Source organism: Apodemus sylvaticus, chromosome 9, assembly GCF_947179515.1.
Source record: "Apodemus sylvaticus chromosome 9, mApoSyl1.1, whole genome shotgun sequence".
Lineage (NCBI taxonomy): Eukaryota > Metazoa > Chordata > Mammalia > Rodentia > Muridae > Apodemus > Apodemus sylvaticus.
Window position 1 is genome coordinate 8,128,455 of NC_067480.1, and position 12,729 is coordinate 8,141,183.

General features: G+C 44.3%; 1 protein-coding gene across 1 annotated transcript in view; it reads left to right on the plus strand.

Moving 5' to 3' along the window:
• Rab31 (RAB31, member RAS oncogene family) overlaps positions 1–12,729 on the plus strand; it is a 131,255-nt gene that overhangs the window by 61,908 nt on the left and 56,618 nt on the right. The gene's annotated exons all lie outside the window — the stretch shown is intronic.

The window sequence follows — 12,729 nt, forward strand, 5'->3', positions numbered from 1 at the left end:
CTGTGGTTTTCTGTAATGGTCTCCATCTATTATTAAAAAGAGGTTTTGTTGATGAGGGGCGAGGATTACACTCAACCTGTGGGTATAAAAACCAATATCAAAAATGTAGTTAGAATTCTGCTGGTTTAAGAAAATGGTGGCTATAGGTTGAGCCGGACCGTCAGGTCGTTCTTCAGTGACAATGTCCTAAGTGGGAGGTGACCAGGAGACGAGAAGATAAAGAAGATTGGAAAGTGTGGGATAAGGAGGTCTCGAAGGAGCTTGTGGCTCCTGCAAGCAAGCTTATTAGGAAGTACAGTATCTTGGGGTAAAACAAAAACAAACAAACAAACAAAAAACAAAAGCAAAAACAAGTGGACAAAATCAGCAGAAACTATCATACAATGGGACGAAGTCAGCAAGAAACTTGGCAAAGTGTGGCACAAGGGGAACCAACACAGGCATCTCAAGAGCATTACAGACAGCACACACAGCAGCCTTGGGGCGTATAACTATAGCCCCATATTGTGGGAAGAGTTGGATTCTCAGGATCTGGAGTCGATGCTCCCTCACAGCCCTTGCCCCAGCTCTGCCCAAATTGCTCCTGGTTTCAGAGAGGGAGCCGTTTTCCTTCTCCATACATCAGGGTCTCAGGAAAGCCTTGGGTCACCAAGCCCAGCCCTTGACAGTAGGTTCTCCTCCATGATCTATGACTTTCTAGCCCTGGGTACTTGACTAGTTTTCTGGGACAAGGCTTGGTTTCCCTCTTCTTGCGTGGGTCTTAAGCCCAATTAGAGAGCTGTTGGTTACTGACAGGTGTGTGCACCGCCTGTTCAGTTACTGTGCTGTGCTGGCTGTTGTGGCTCCAGGTGTGTGCACCACCTGTTCAGTTACCGTGCTATGCTGGCTGTTGTGGATGGCTGTTGTGGATCCAGGTGTGTGCACCGCCTGTTCAGTTACCGTGCTATGTCGGCTGTTGTGGATCCAGGTGTGTGCACCGCCTGTTCAGTTACCGTGCTATGCTGGCTGTTGCAGTCCCTGGTCATCTTAGTTGCGTGGGCCTGTTGTTTGTTTCCTTTCTTTGGAAGCTTGCATGGCACCTTCTCGTGTCCTGAAAGATCAGGGAGGAGGCTTTCAGATCACTTCCAGCTCAGCAGCCTCTGGGCCATGTTTCTGAAGTGTGTTGTTCTTAGGGGGACACCTCAACATGGGCCCACTGAGGTCTCCCTCTGCCCTGATCCACACATTATACCACATATAAAACACAATGCCTGGTCTATGCCAATGAGTTGGGATTCTTTTTTTTTTTTTTAAAGATTTATTTATTTTATGTATATGAGTATACTTGTAACTGTACAGGTGGTTGTGAACCTTCACGTGGTTGCTGGGAATTGAATTTAGGACCTCTCCTCACTCGGTCAACCCCTCTCACTCCAGTCAGCCCTGTTTGCTCCAGTTAACCTTGCTTACTCTGGCCAAAAGATTTATTCCTTATTATAAATAAGCACACTGTAGCTGTCTTCAGACACACCAGAAGCGGGTGTCTGATCTCATTATAGATGGTTGTGAGCAACCATGTGGTTGCTGGGATTTGAACTCAGGACGTTTGGAAGAGCAGTCCATGCTTTTAACCACTGAGCCATCTCACCAGCCCCGAGTTTGGATTCTTATTCTTCATCTATGCCTATAATTTGAAGGCTTAGTTTTTGCATGAAGTCCCGTGCTTCCTGAATGCTCCTTTTCTGCAATTCTAGTTTTTTCCTCATAGTTCTTGCTAATTTGGTTCAGATCTTCTCCTTTCCTTCTGCCTGCAAGGCTTTCTTTTGAGTTTCCGAGAGTTTGATTCCATCGTCATTTCAGTGTGAGTCCTCTCCAGCGTCTCTATCTCTATTGAATTCCATTCTCGACTCCTAAAAGGAGATGGAGAGAGAGCTGGGGTAGCTGAGCAGACTCTTGCTCACATGCCTCGCTCACACCTGGCCACAGGTGATGATGGAAACTGTTGCTAGGTTGCTGTTGCTAGGTTCCTGAATTTTCTATGTCATTTCTGTCAACTTTTTATTTATTTTATTTATGTTTTCTTGAGTATTTCATTTGGGCATTTATTCTCCTTAAGTTTTTAGCCCTGGCTGTTCTGGATCTTACTCTGTTGACCAGGCTGGCCTCGAACTCAGAAATCTGCCTGCCTCTGCCTCCCAAGTTCTGGGACTAAAGATGTGCACCACCACTGCACGGCTCTCCTTAAGTTCTTAATTTCATTGAGCTATTTCTTTACATCGTCTTTAAACTCTTTGAATCCTTTAAAGGAGAGTATGATTGTTCTTTTTATTCTTTTTTTAAAAGGATTTATTTATTTAATGTATATATAAATACACTATAATATACTTCTGTCTTCATACCAGAAGAGGGTATCAAATCCCATTACAGATGGTTGTGAGCCATCATGTGGTTGCTGGGAATTAAACTCAGGACTTCCGGAAGAGCAATCAGTGCTCTTAACCACTAAGTCATCTCTCCATCCTGATCATTCTTTTTAATTCTGGAGTTCATCTAAGTAATTCTCTTGGCAAATATTTCTACTTGTGGAAACAGAAAATATAGAAATATTTGTAGACATTTATAGGCTGTGGGGGCAGTGGGAGAAACATGATCTTTCACGTTTGTAACTTCTTTGAGGAGATCTGGGTATGTGGACTTCTTGTTGGTTGTCTGTCTGATATGGTTGGGACACATCATGGTGTGTGGGCTGGATGGCTTAGAGATTGGAAATGGCTTAGATGGAATAAGACTGGGTAGCCAGAGGGGACTGGGTTAGGCTGGAATGGTGGGTATTCATCCTGGGCCAGACCCTATGTGTGGAGGTTCATCTGCCTAGTGGGGAGGGGAAATTGGATATGGTATGGGAGGAGTCTGGTTTAGAGATTGATCTCGGTGAAGACAGTGAGACCAGACTGAGTTAGGGCATTAAATGTGGGACCTGGGCTGGATCTGGAGGGTCTGGAAGGGTCTGGTAGACTCATTGCACTGGACCCTGGAGAAGCATGTGCAGAATCTGCCTGGGTGGGGAGACTGGATGTTCAGCCTGCTTTCTCAAACAACCCAGAAGCTGCCCTAGGGGCAGTGCTGCCCACAGTGGGCTGGGACCTTCCATATTGATTGTTAATCAAGAAAATGCTTCCATAGCCCAATCTGGTGTGTGAGTTTTCTCAGTTGAAGGTCCCTTTTCCCAAATGACCCTAGCTTGTTTCAAGTTGACCAGAAGCTAACCAGGAAAACTTAACACTATTCAATTAACTAAATGATCTTGTCTGTCTCTAAAAGCCTTCTGTTTCTTGTCTGTCTTTCAAAGGAAGAATAATCCTTGACTCTCATTATCTGTGTCTTTTTTTTTTAAGATTTATTTATCATTATATGTAAGTGCTCTGTAGCTGCCTTTAGACACACCAGAATAGGATGTCAGATCTCATTACAGATGGTTGTGAGCCACCATGTGGTTGCTGAGATTTGAACTCAGGACCTTCGGGAGAGCAGTCAGTGCTCTTAACCACTGAGCCATCTCACCAGCCCTCATCCTCTGATTCTTATAAATGCTCATGTAATATCCATCTTACAGAAGCCTTCCCTTTAAAACCAGAGTTCTAATATTTTAAAGTTAAAGCATTTTAAAGAATATTTTTAGAATCGGATAATTTATTGTCCTACAATAATGTTGTTGTTGTTGTTGTTGTTGTTGTTGTTCTTCTTCTTCTTCTTCTTCTTCTTCTTCTTCTTCTTCTTCTTCTTCTTCTTCTTGTTGTTCTTCTTCTTGTTCTCATTCTCCTTCTCCTCCTCTTCCTTCTCCTTCCTCCTCCTCCTTCTCCTCCTCCTCCTCCTTCTCCTCCCCCTTCTTCATTATCTTCCTCCTCCTCCTCTGCTGCTAAACTGAGAACACAGATTTTTATAAAGGGGCTGGGCCTTTCTTATGGCTGTCAGTCAGCCATGGCCTCTGATTTGAAAATCCAGGCAACATGTTCACAGAGGAATGTGCGCTTACTTTACTTACCTGGGCTTCTTCTCGTTGGTTGGCTGTCTTTTATTTGCTTGTTTGTTTTGTTTTTCTCTGGGTTGCTGGAGAAGCTGGACTGCCTTTTACTGCCTTAGCCAGGAAATGCCCTTTTATGAAGGACAGTCAGTCAGGTTGACGGGTCACTGGCTCGCCACAAGGGAGCATCAGTCCTGCGTCTGCTACCCTCGGATCTTTCTTGGACCTCAGTGTTCACACACTGTTCCGCGTGCCCTGTACATGGTCACCCCTCTCCCTGCACTGTGAGCGACCTGTGCTTAGCCTCGTTGACAATGGAGGTCACTGAACCACAGAGAGGTTAAGTACGCTCTTACAGCCACACGGCTAACAAGGCAGAAAGCTGGAATCTGATTGAACGATCCGGGACTTGGGTTTTCTTCTCATGTTTCTAATAGAAACCACACAGTTGAAAACAAAATCATCTGCCCCATTATTTCCACTGTCGCCACCAGCCTGCCTCTCTGTACACTGGTAACTTTCTCAGAGACATCATGGATCTAGGAGCAGCCCTTTCCACTGGGATGTGCAGTGCCTCCCCCGAGAGCAATGACTCCTGCTTACCTGTTCTAGTGAGCTGATTGCTTTTGAGGAAATTTGGAACTGACTACCATCCCACTGACCACTGTATTCTGCCCAGTTTCCATGTCAAAGGAAGATAGCATCGGGGAACACTTCAGTTGATCTTTCTAATAAGCTTAATTTCTAATAATTTTTGTTTTCTTAACATTTGGCTGCTATGGTTTGTGGGTACTGCTGATTATAGTTACACATATATTTGGGTGTGTATATACGCATGTGCATATTATGCGTATGGTTCTGACTGTGGAACTGAGCCTCCGACAGCCCTGCCTTCGTAATTCTTAGGAGCCCTCTGGCAGGGATATTCACCTTTATGCTTCTGCTCCGGGAAGAAGGGTTCCATGCTGGCTAAGGATTTCAGATGAATGTCTTTAGAACGGATTAGAGAGTGTGAGGACACCAGCTACGCGGCCTGCCAGGCATCAGCCTTGTCTGCTGCCCTCAGTGGCCTGACTTGGCTGTTCTTGGGCCGGCATCATCTGGCGTCCTTTGGTGGAGTCTCAAGGCGGTCCAGCTTTTCAATTGTTTCTGCAGCCTGTTGCCAGTTTTCATTGTGTCCGTAATGATATTACCTTATGGAGGAGCTAAAAAGACATTCCTGGCTGCTGCCTGTGCCAATTCTATTTCATTAATTATTGGAGTCCTGTCTATTTTAATCCTCCCTACCCCACCCCATCTCCTTAGAAACCTGCCGCAGTCCTCCTTTCAGAATTTTAAACGGGCAGTGTCTGCAGGGCAACATTGTAGCAGTATAGCGGCCCAGGTTTCGGTGTGGGCAGAGGGTGAGTGCTCTGCTCCCGGTGTGGTTGACTCACTGCTCGCCTGGGAGGCGAGTGTGCCAGCTTCTGCCTGGCACCGCAGTATGCTAGGGAAATCCCTACTTGCTGTCCAGCCCTACTTGCTGTCCAGCACCAAGTCTCTTATGCCTGTAGCACAAATTCATGTACTCTGAAGGTTATTTTCTCAGTGAGCACAGACACAGACATCCATTGCTTCCAGGTCATGTTTTTTTCTTCATGCAGCCTGGAATCTGCAGAAGCAGTCAGTGTTCCTAACCACTGAGCCATCCCGCTAGCTCCTTGGTGTGTACACACACACACACACACACACACACACATATATATATATAATAACAAAACACTAAAAATGAAAGATTCTAAGAAAGAACAAATTTAGTAACACTGTAAGACAGGCAGTTTGTGATCCCAGTTTCTCAGGAGGCTGGGGCAAGAGGTTAAACAAGTTCAAGGCCTCACAGAGTCAGGGTGTTCAAGGTCAGCCAGGCAGTTTAAGAAGACCTATTTTCAAACATAAAGTGTGAGCCTGGTGTGGCTGCTTGTGCCTGCTGTCCTAGCATTTAAGAGGAGCTGAGGCAGAAGTCTCACCATGAGTTTGAAGTGGGCCTGGGCAAGCCTGGGCTATAGAGTGACTCTGTCTCAAAAAGTAAAAAAAAAAAAAAAAAAAAAAAGTTGGGGAAACTGGAACTCACTGAGAGATGGCTCAGTAGTTAAGAGCACTTGCTGCTCTTACAGAGGTTCGATTCCCAGCACCACATTAGGCAGTTCATAACCGTCTATAAATTCCATCTGTGAGGGATATTACTCCCTCGTTTGGCCTCTTTGGGTACCTGTTAAAGCTAGCTGGGACTACGCTCAGGTGTTCTGGATCCAAGTGTAGCTCTGAGCATCTAGAGCATGGTTCTTAACCTGTGGGCCATGACCCCTTTATGACAACCAGAAATATCAGATATTTACATTATGATTCATAACAGTAGCAAAATTACAGTTATGAAGTAGCAATAAAAACAATTTTATGGTTGGGGGATCACCACAACACAAGGAACTGTAGTGAAGGGTTGCACCATTAGGAAGGCTGAGAACCACGGGTTTAAAGCAAGGGGGTTTTGAAGGTAAAACCCACATCCTGGTATCTCACTTGGCCGCTGCAGCGGAAAGGCTTTGCACAATCAAGCAGTTTAACAGAAGCCAAGATATATTAGCTGGAGCATCTTGGCCTCCGGTTCCTGGAATAGAGTTGGGTAATTTTCTACAGGATTTCCCATCAAGGAGATCAACTTCTATTCAAACCTAAAATGACCTCAGCAAGAAAGAAAGGAATCTCTGCACCGTCTTGCTCCATGCCACACCAGTACACACAGGCACGTACCTACATGCATAAAATAAAAGTTTGAAATCTTAAAAATAATCCCAAACTTTATACTTACAGGAAAATTGCAAAAGTATCCCAACAGTTCACGAGATGAGGCTGTCCCCAGCCAGCTAGGAAAACTCAGGTTCTAGGACCACTCAGAGCACGCTGGAGCTAGCAAAGGCCAGGCTAGAAAGAGAAGACCTCTTCTGCCCACACTGCATTCACCAAGGAAAGCCCACATGTGTCGTGAGGGAGGATTCGGTAACTCGTAAGTCAAGCATGGATTCCAGAAAAAGCAGATGTGAAGTTAGGACTGGTATTTTAATCTCCTGCAGGGGTTCTGCCTCTGTGGGGTTCTCTTCCTGGTGTTTGTTGGAGGACCAACATCCCCCATCTTATTCAGACATCTCTCTGCAGAATGTCTTTATACATGATCTATGAAATTCTGCCCCAAAGTGTCCTGTTTTATATATATATATATATATATATATATATATATGAAGCCATACAGATAACCTTGGCCTGTCCATAGCTCTTCAAGGACACTACTTCCTCTTGTCAGAGACCGGGGCCTTTCCTGGGTCTGCCACAGTCATCCGTGCATGGACCCCAGGGACTCAGACCTAACTGTAATGATGAGGGAAGGAAGAAAAGACAGACAAATAGACCCATGGAAAAACTGGAATCGGGTAGGTGGGTGCACTAACTCATCATGTTCATGATTTAGAATTGAATAGGGGGCAGGATTATTGTGTACAGTAGGACAAAGTTATGCCCTACAGACAAACAAGGAGGCAGGTCCCACGTTCCCAGGTGGAGCAGCACAGTTGGATGGAGGAGGTATGTTTAACTAGTCTTGGTAGGAGCAGTCTTCGGCTCTTAAACATCCGCGTGGAGAAGCTACTCTGGACATTTTCTGCAGACTGTTAACACAGTCCCATTTACACAGCGAACAGAAAGGAGAGCTTTCCCATTGCCATCTCACGCCGGGAGGAAGCTTTGGCACCCCCCCAGGAGCCTGACTTCATGGGGTCATGGCCACGTGAGCAGCACCCGTCACTTTTTGTCACTTGTCGCAGGGCTTTCTCTGCTCCCTACAGGGAAGAGAAAGGAACCCCAACGACAGTGGGGTTCTGCTTTTCCTCCCTCACAGCTCTCTTTACCCATCCTAGAGTTGGTCAAAGCCGCGGTCCTTTTTCTTCTGTCTCATTGCCCAATTACCCTGGGACCAGCTTTCATACTTTCTGGGAAAGCCACGCGTCTGTCGTGGGGGTTAGAAGCCGCGGTAGTGGGGCACGCTTTGCTTCTGTGTCCTTGGTTGGTGTGTGGAATATTACTCCTCTCCCTTCTTTTTCCAAAACTCAGAGTCATGACAGTCTAGTTCACATGACTCGCATTTCATCCGTCTAGACTGCAGTTGAGTTCTGTGGGGCCTGCAGTTGAGTCCCTGGGGTCTGCAGTATTCAGAATTATGCAACTGTTACTCTAGTAACAGTTTCTTTCTTTTCTTTTCTTTTTCTTTCTTTTTTTTTTTTTTTGTAGAACATTTTTGTCTTTACGGAAAGGAACTACAGATGCATTAGAAACTCAGTATTAGTTTCCCTAGCCCTGGTTTCTCTTTCTCCTGTCTCCTTCCTCACTATTGCTGCCTCCTCCTCCTCCTCCTCCTTCTCCACCTCTTTCTCCTCTTCCTCCTCCTCCTCCTCCTTTTAATGGTTTTTGGGATCTAACCCAGGATCTCACACATACTAAGTCTATATTCTCCCATGAGAGACCTATAGAGGTTCCTTCCTCTCTTCAGAGTTGCTTGATGTTTTAGACAAATAAATTATACAACCTGTGGATTTGTTGTTTTGTGACTGGTTTCTTTCACTTAGTGTATTGTCCATTTTAACCCAAGGTTTACCCATCCATGTCAGTACAAGTAATGTTTGTCTTGTTTTGTGCTGAATAATAAACAGCCCATGGTACCGATATATCAGTTGAGTATCCTTTATATGGAATGTTTGATATTGGAAATGTTTCCGATTTCTAAGTATCTCGATGTAGGAATACTTGCACAGTTGTAAAGACATGTCTTGTGGATGGGACCTGTGGGGGTTAACATTGTCTACTTGACAGAGTTTGGGCTCAACCAGGGGACATACTTCTAGGTATGTCTGAGAGGTAAGAAGACTTGCCTGTTCCAGGGTCTCGGGTCTGTGGTGGCACACACTGCCTCTGCTCCCAGCACTCAGCAGGCAGACAGGCAGATCCCTGAGATTCAAGCCCAGTCCAGTCTGCATAGCAAGTGCCAGGCCAGTCAAAGCCGCACAGTGAGCTAAGAACACGTTTTCATCTCTTTTGCTTCTGACTGTAATGTGGACAGCTGCCTCTGTTTCTGCCACTGAACTTTTTCCACTGTGAGGGGGGTGTTCTCTCAAACTGTGAGTGAACTGGTGAATTGTCAGGTGTTATCACATCTGTGAGCAATGTAAAGTGGAATCCATGTTTAAGCATGTATGTTTTATATCTATCTGCACATACATACTGTACATACTAAAGACAATGCTATATTTTATTTTTACTGGATTTCCACTTTGTGGCACCATTCTGGTATTCCATCTTCAAATATTGGAATATTTTGGATTTTCAGAGCCTATCATGGACTGTTTATCTGTCTACCGACTGATAGACATTTGGGTTCGTTCCCCTTTGGGCTGTTATGGGTAATGGTGCTGTGGATGTTTATGTACAAGTGTCTGTGTGTGTGGGGTTACTTTAGCATCATGGGTTATACGGTATCTATGGTAACATCCAGAAGAAACACCAAGCTGATTCTCAAAGTGACTCTGCCATTTTAGCTTCCCACTGGCAATGCCTGAGGTTGTAGCCACCCCCCTTGTCACCAGCCAGTGTCACCTAGATGGACACCTATGTTTCCTTCCACAACTTTTGCGATTTTTGTCCTTATCTGTGCTTCTGAGCTCCATGTGGAGTTACCTCTTGTGTATCTTGTGTGAAAGGGCTCCAGCTTCCCTTTCTACATCTGGTACAAGTGGGCCTTGTTAGGAAGACGACTCTTTGTCCAGTTAACTGCCTGGCACCTTCACTGGAAAACAGCTGACTGCAGATGCGAGGCTTTCATTTTGGATCCTGAGGGAACTTCCTTTGACCTAGATTCTCATCTCTCGCCGGTGCCTCCCTGTCCTCGGGACTGTAGCTTGGTGGAGAAGTGTGAGCTCTCTAATTTTGTTCTTTTCCTGAGCTTGTTTAGACTAATCTGAGGATCAGGATTGCCAGGCAGTAGTGGCACACGCCTTTAATCCCAGCACTTGGGGGGCAGAGGCAAGCAGATTTCTGAGTTTGAGGCCAAACTGGTCTATAGACTGAGTTTTGGGATAGTCAGGGCTATACAGAGAAACCTTGTCTCAAAAAAACAAAAAAACAAAACAAAACAAAAAAATCAGGATTAAAGGTGGGTCTTTCCACTTCAAATTATTTACTTAAGAAAAATCTCTACTTAAATCATTTCTACTTAAATCAGCCTTCACCAAAAAAAAAAAAAAAAAAAAAAAAATCAGTTTTCAAGATTCCTAAACGTAATTTTTTAAATTGTATTTTATTTGTCTTGTTTTCTCATATGTGCATATATGTGTGTACTACAGGCTGGCACCTTTACTAGATAGTGCATTAATTGTGTGTGTGTGTGTAGAATAATGGATTTCATATATGTATATCTTTTACTTATGTATATTTACTTATGTTCATCCAATTGTTACCCTCTTATGATACACACACACACACACACACACACACACAGTATTTATTAGAATAGCTTACAGACTGTGATCCCACTAATCCAACAATGGCCATCTAACTACAGAAAGTCTAATAATCTAGTAGTTGTATAGTCCATGAGGCTGGATGTCTCAACTGGCCTTGAAGTATATCCCGGACAGTACACCCTGAAGTATATCCCGAAGATGTAGACTTTAATGTCACAAAGAAACAAACTTTCCAGTGAGGGCAAGAACAAGCAGGCAAAGAGAGTTTTCTTCTTCTATGTCCTTTATCCGGGCTGCCACCAGAAGACGAGGCTCAGATTAAAGGTGGATTTTCCCACCTCAAAAGATCAGGATTGCCAGGCAGTAGTGGCACACGCCTTTAATCCCAGCACTTGGGGGGCAGAGGCAAGCAGATTTCTGAGTTTGAGGCCAAACTGGTCTATAGACTGAATTTTGGGATAGTCAGGGCTATACAGAGAAACCTTGTCTCAAAAAAACAAAACAAAACAAAAAAATCAGGATTAAAGGTGGGTCTTTCCACTTCAAATTATTTACTTAAGAAAAATCTCTCGTAGACGTGCCCAGACACTTGGGTTTTGTTCGTTCCAGATGTAGTGGAGTTGACAACCCAAAGCACCCACCTCAGCAGAGGGGGCTGCTGGTTTTTATAGTTCTGTTGTTTATTTCCCAGTTGGTTTAAGAACCGTTTGTTCCTTTCCGCCTCCCCCATGCGCATTAGAAGTTTGCGAGTTTACTGAGGCGATACAATTTACTCTTCCCTGGTTGTCCTTTGATGGTGTTCTCCCATTTAATCCGTTTCTACTGCACTGCTGGCGGGCTGGTCACCAGCTGCTTGGTTTGCGCTTGCCTTGAAACATCTCTCTCCTGCAGTGACTTTAAAAGATAACTTTTTGTTTGTTTGTTTGTTTGATTGATTTTTTTTTTCTGACACAGGGGGTTTCTCTGTATAGCCCTGGAACTCAGAAATCCGCCTGCCTCTGCCTCCCAAGTGGTGGGATTACAGGGTGCACCACCACTGCCTGGCTTAACGGGGCCCCCCACTCTTGTCTCTCACTACTTCCTTGGCTTCTAGCCTAAGAGTGGAAAGGTCATTGTTCTGACGGACCGTCTGTTGTTTGTGAGTCGGGATTTTCTTTTTATCTTGCACTGTTTAATACCATTTCTTTCTCCTGTAGTCTTGGCCTTTCAACTGTAATGTGCCACAGAAGGTTCTGCTCTGGCCGGCGTCCATTTGAAGTTCTAAATGCTTCTTGTACTTGAATAAGATTCCTTCCCCAGATTTGGGTAACTCTGCTACGCTTTCATGGCTGAGTTTTCTATACTTTTATTTTATATTCTATTGTTTAACTGCACTCTGTTTTTGAAACAAATTTAGGGAAAGTTTTTTACTATAGACTTAAGTATGGGTATGTATGGGTATTAAGAGAGGGCAGAGAAACATGTCAGGGAAAACTGGTGTGTAGTACATGATGAAGAGAGCCTGTGGATCTCGCCTCTTCCCCCACTAACATCTCCGTGAAATGCCCCCTCAAACTTGTCTACATCTGCTAGTCCCTCTTGGGTTTGATCCCGTGGACTGTGGGTACTCGCCATGATTTCTAACTGATTAGGGGTTTTCTTTTTCTTTGAAAGATTTATTTATTTATTATATGTAAGTACACTGTAGCTGTCTTCAGACACCCCAGAAGAGGGCATCAGAGCTCATTACAGATGGCTGTGAGCCACCATGTGGTTGCTGGGATTTGAACTCAGGACCTTCAGAAGAGCAGTCAGTGCTCTTAACCGCTGAGTCAGCTCTCCAGCCTGGGGGTTTTTCTGTTTTTTAATCTCTCTCTCTCTCTCTCTCTCTCTCTCTCTCTCTTTCTCTCTCTCTCTCTCTGTGTGTGTGTGTGTGTGTTTCTCCTAGGATCTCAAGGTATTTTTTTGGTGTTTAGTTTCTCATCTGGGTTACCTACTTTCCTACCTGAATTTTTATCCAGATCTTGAATTGCTTTTCTGATCCATTGATCTCTTTGTTCCCTTGTTGAAGTGGGTTTTATAAGCAGTTTTGAATTCTTTGACATTTTGTCTATTTCATGATTTTTTTAAAATATGGTATAGAATTCAGGATCTTTGAAAGCACTGTCTTACCTTGATTTTGTTGTCATTTCTTGTGGTTTTGTATTAGTT